Source organism: Solanum dulcamara, chromosome 7, assembly GCF_947179165.1.
Source record: "Solanum dulcamara chromosome 7, daSolDulc1.2, whole genome shotgun sequence".
Taxonomy (NCBI): domain Eukaryota; kingdom Viridiplantae; phylum Streptophyta; class Magnoliopsida; order Solanales; family Solanaceae; genus Solanum; species Solanum dulcamara.
This window is the reverse complement of record NC_077243.1, coordinates 34,922,479-34,928,225: the sequence shown is the minus strand read 5'-3', so window position 1 is coordinate 34,928,225 and position 5,747 is coordinate 34,922,479. Positions and strand designations below refer to the sequence as shown.

The window sequence follows — 5,747 nt, the reverse complement described above, 5'->3', positions numbered from 1 at the left end:
AATTTATCGACTCATTAAATGAGTCTCACCTTATAATATATTCAAAAAATAAATTAAATTACCAAGATCATAATAATTATATCAAGATTAAGAGCATAAGTATATGTAATGGACTGGAGATATTGTTTATTAAAATTCAGAACCTAACCGAATATCTCAATTTGGTTCGTTCAGTGCATACTAAATGTACTAGCACAAGAAATTAAAATTTTACCACTCCCATAATTAAGATCAAATTATAGTTAATCTTGTGCTACAATCATCAAGATGTTTGTGCAACTTCATCTTTGATTGTGAATGTTTAATTTATAATTTATAAGAACCAACAATTTTAATCTTCCATGTATAAGTTAAATAACTCCATACACAAAATCATTTACAATACAAGCAAAATAAAGACTTTTATTATAATAAACAAAATAGTATAGATTATCTTTACAAAGGATTAAATAAAATAGAATAACTCAATTACATAATTAATAGTATATCCCAAGACCAGGTACATTTAATTCGTATGTTATCTTGTTATGATTTGGGGAAGTGATGCGTTCTGGAATTTTTTGAATTAGGAGCATTGATTTGGAGACTTTTTTTTTTGGTAAAAAACGATAATATATATTAATTAGTGTAATTAACATCATTACAATAAGGGTGGCCAGCATTGCCGTTAGTGTATTAGTAGCTGATATACTAGAGAGATTAGAGCTTCCAAATTTGGATATGTTGCTTCATCTTCTTTTTTTTAAAAAAATAAAAATAAAACAAAATCTACTAATGTTACTATTTCCTTTTTGCATCTCTACTATATCTATCCCTCTTCCCAACAAAAAAAAAACAGAAATAGAAAAAAAGAACAAATCTGAAACAAACAAAAAAGGACGAACAGATTTGGAAAAAAAAATCCACAAATTTAAAGTGAAAATAAAGAAGACGATATAAAGAGAAAGAAAGATGGTGGATTAACACTTAAGGTACTGTTAAAAACTCTATTTTTTCTAACTCATTTCATTTTCTTGATTATCGGATGAAAACAACATTTTTTTTATTTTAAATGATTTGTCAACTTTTTCTGCTAAAGATTGGTACTTTTTGGGTTTGTTCAATGGATTTTGCATTGTTTTTTTGCTGGAATTTATATCATTGATATTGATTATATAAGGAAAAAGGAATATTTTAATGATAAAGAAAAAGATAGAAAATATCTTTAATAATAAAATATGTGCAACACATCATCAACTACTCATTTGATTATTTGTGCAAAGTCGAATAGTTAAGGTGGTAGTTATTCCACTTTTTAAAAGTTCAAGGGTGATCTTTGTAAAAAAAAAATGTGTTTCTGAAATTTGGATACTAGTTCAGAGATTCTTAACAAATATTTTATAGTTGTATACGTGTGTTAAGTGTTCCACAATTTTAACATAGAGATTATGCGAATTCCACTAATATTGACTCATGATGAAAGGAACAAAAATGTTGTCTTGTTGGACAGCGCAACGGAAAGCTCTTCTACTTGAACAAAAGTGAGAAATGATGATTTCGATTCTGACCAATGAAGAGTTTTGCTTGTTGTTTTCGGACGGTATTAATTTTTCCTTCTCTGTTGTTTCTAACTTTATTTTTTCTTTCATTTTTAGCCGATTTTCCAAAAATAGGGTTATTTAGAAAAATTAATGCTAACAGCTGATTTGAGTGATGAAAAATGGAAGGATCATGGTTGCATTAACACATCGATCTGATCGGCAGCAAATTTTATTGCTTCTGCTTTGATTGTTGGCCCTATAACGTGCACGTACCCGATTTCAGTAATTTAAGGTTCATGATTATGTTACCTGTCTGGGCAAAACGTTACTTCATTAATCATTACTACTCTTGGAAATTAAATTCGAGTTACCCATTAACTGTTAGTACTGTTGGAGACTGTTTTCTAAGACTCGGTGAGACAAGAGAAAATTAGTGTTTTTTTTAGTTTACTGGTTCAAATTATTACTGGATCTATTACAAAAAAACAAAGAAAGGGACCATTGAAAAATGGCATCGATGAACATATTGGATTGAAGTTTCATTTTGGTATTCCATTAATTTTTTCTTTAAATTTTTTTAAAAAGAGAATGGAAAATCAATAAATAAAGATTTGTTTGATTTTTCAATAACCTAAGAAGGGGGAACTAAAGTGAAGTTGTAGTACCTCCAACTGTGCCATCATTTCCTTCTCCTTGTTCTCTAATTGTATATCTTCTTTCCCTAAGATCCTCCTCCTCTCTAATTGAATTTTCCAACAATGACAGTTTTTTCATGGAAGCTTCATGATTTGGGTTAGTGAGATCCTCCAAAGGCAGGTAATCAACTTCATCCTCCTTAAGTACTACTAAGTTATTCTTTTTGCAATTGCTCTGTTAGCATAGTTTGATTCTATTCCCTTAAACTTCACTGAAATATATCCATCTGTTCTTAGGCTGATGTGCAATGATTGCAAATTCACGAGACGGTGACATAACCTTGAACATGAAATTTTGTGAAACTTCTGCTGTGGAACTTTGTGAAGAAACTGATTAAGAATCAATACTGAAAGCTAGTGTTGGCTACTAAACTTACTGGATTTGAGAAATAGTTTTTGACCTACTTAGTTCTTGAAAAAAATCTAAACACAAATATCTGCTGCTATTTGTAACATAATTCAGACGTCTAGCATTTTTCCATTTTGCACACCAAATGTAACCAACCAATACATAAGTAAGCTTGATTACTTTTTCAGTTATGGTAGAGATGGGTTATATCTACCGATTCAATCAAATAAATCTGTTAAAGTCAACATTATTTCTGGATGATCATTCAGATCTTACTTAAGTACCTGTAAAATTTTTGATGTATGGATCTTAAAGGAATATACTTTACAGAGGTGTTTGCATATTTGTGAAGCTTAATTTATAGTGAAACACAATGTGGTTTCTGGTAATAAACAATTGTACCATACAGAACTCCAAAGATATGGTCGTAAACATGTTCTTTAGCTTACCATTTGAGTTGTGTGATATTTCTTAGTTTTAATTTCTGCAATTTAATTTCTTTTCAGTTTTTTCGGCCAAAGTTTGCTAGATCAGTTTCACACCTAACTGATCAGGAAGCTTACCTGGAGGAATGAAGTTGACTGCTATGGAGGGTAACAGTGTGTAATCGTGCTTAAAGTTTCATTAGAAGATGGTCTGAATGTGGGCTACTTCTTGGTTTTCCATTATTTTCCGGGTTACCACTTCATTGTTTAAATATTTGGAACTACTGGTTGTGAAAAGATCAAGTTCGGCAGTGACATTGGCAAGGGAAGAAAAAGAGCAACGACTTATCCGGAAACAACTACTATGGCTGAGCTGCTTCAAAAAACTGAGATAAATTCAGTCAAGAGAAAGTGTAAAACATCTGCTGCACCAGAGTCTGGAAAGGTAACACACAATACAAATATTACCAACTTTGCAACAAACATTGATGCTGACACTGGGAAGGGACAATCAGTACATTCAGCTATAATGTGGATGAATCATTTTGTATGATTGATAGAGATACTCAATATGATCAAGAAGGCGTCAGGTCGTGCGAGCATCTGTTAAGTTTTGAACTGCCATCAAACAAACCTCTTGCACAAGGAACTAGCAGTCATGACAATGGCAAAATTCCTTTGCCATGGTCAGTACATTCAGCTTTAATGTGGATGAATCATTTTGTATGATTGACAGAGATACTCAATATGATCAAGAAGGCGTCAGGTCGTGCTAGCATCTTTCAAGTTTTGAACTGCCATCAAACAAATCTCTTGCACAAGGAACTAGCAGTCGTGACAATGGCAAAGAAAAAAAAAGTGCAGGACTTGTCCGAAAACAATTAGTAGCAGTCATGACAATGCCAAATCATTGCTCTTTTATTTTCCTTCGCCATGGTCATGGCTGCTAGTTCCTTCTGCAAGAGGTTTGTTTGCTGGCATTTCAAAATTTAACGGATACAAGATAAACCTGCCGTCTTCTTGATCATCTTGAGAATCTATCAATCATACCAAATGATTCATACACATATATAGCTGAATGTGCTAATTATCCCTTCGCAGTGTCAACATCAATGTCTGTTACAAAGTTCGTAATATTTGGTTTGTATGATACCTTTTCAGACTCTGGTGCAGCAGATGTTTTACTCTTTTTTCTTAACTGAATTTATATCAGATGTTTGAAGCAGCTCAACCTGCGGTAGTTTCTTCCGGGTAAGTCCTTTCTCTTTTTATTTCTTTGCCTAGTTGGCCCATATTCATCCACCCTGGTGACTTACTTTTGCCTTTCTGTCCTGTTGGGGATAAAAACAGTTAGCCCAGATTTGTATGGAGGTAACAACCAAAGATTTTTTACCTACTAGACAGTAAGTGAATCATTTCTCAAATAAAGCTAGCATACATAAAGAGTGTGTTTGGTATGAAGGAAAACTGTCACGATCTGAACTAGGGCCAAGCCGTGACATGGCGATTGAAACCCCGAAGGGATCCAACCAAGCATCTTGACATATCATACATGAACAAATACAAGGCATAATAAGCATCAACTCGGTTAATTCTTCTCGTGAATCTTAAGTTGTCTTGGAGCATACTCTATAAATTTACCTTTCTACATCAACACAGAACTTAATCCAACTATGTATGCATCACAGTAAATGACGAAGCCATCTGTTCCCTCGAGCAAGGACAATATGGAGTAGTAGTCAATCTTGTTTTTAGTTCTTGAAAACTTTTCTCACAAGCATCAGACTATTGAAATTTAGTCTTTTTCTGAGTCAACATAGTCAATGGTGACAATATGGATGAAAATTCCTCAACAAATCTTCTATAATAACCAGCGAAACCCAAAAAAAATTCTTATGCCTGTCGGAGATGTGGTTCTAGGCCAGTTCTTAACAGCTTCAACATCACGCCCCAAGAGGGTACTCTGAGCGTAGCCGGCACTCGAAGACCTTTGCTGGTCCCCAAGTGTTCATTTCGTCCAATCACACATTCAATCACTCAGCGGAAGACTCAACATCAATTTAAAAGAAATTCAAGTGGGCTAACCAAATCAACATTTCGAGAAGAATAATGTATTTAAAACAAATCTCAAATCAACTATGTATCATAAGGATAATTTTAGAAATGAAAAAATCTACTCGACACTATCATCTATCTTTCTATGAATCCTCTAATACTATTCAGAAAGTGCCAATGAAAAGTCCATCCTAACCAAAAAGAAATACTTCAAAGAAAAGATAACTAATCTAGAGTGCCTCCGGATGCAAGAAGGACTCACCAAATCTAAGAGTAGAAGTGATTATCAATGATGCGCCTATTGAGGATCTCTAACCCTGTATCTGCATCATAAAATAATGCAGGCCAAATGGCATTAGTACATGCAATATACAAGTATGTAAAATGGTAGGAAGGAGAAACAGTTAACAAATACTTACCTCAAGTTAATCAATCAACTCAAAGAATATGGAAAAATATAGAATTTAGCAAATGTTTCTCAAATTGACTAAATTATCTACAATATCAATCTAACAATCCTATCATGCAAGATCATATCTTATTTGGGAGTCCCTCTAACAGACATTCATCACCTATGAGCCGGTGACGTACAACAAAGTGGTGTCGTTGCCACACCTATCCAATACCTTGCTAGAGTAAAGGAGGAATCAGTATCATTGGATCCAAAATCAATCAAAGTCTATCATTTTGGTACTTAAGAGCT

General features: G+C 33.4%; 1 long non-coding RNA gene across 1 annotated transcript; it reads left to right on the top strand.

Annotated features, from left to right (window-relative positions):
- The first annotated feature begins 1,426 nt into the window (after nucleotides 1-1,426).
- On the top strand, nucleotides 1,427-4,537 carry LOC129895726 (uncharacterized). The gene is made up of 4 exons (XR_008767839.1): nucleotides 1,427-1,579; nucleotides 2,286-2,336; nucleotides 3,071-3,675; nucleotides 4,203-4,537. It is a non-coding gene; the product is annotated as an uncharacterized LOC129895726 (long non-coding RNA).
- The last annotated feature ends 1,210 nt before the right edge of the window (nucleotides 4,538-5,747 follow it).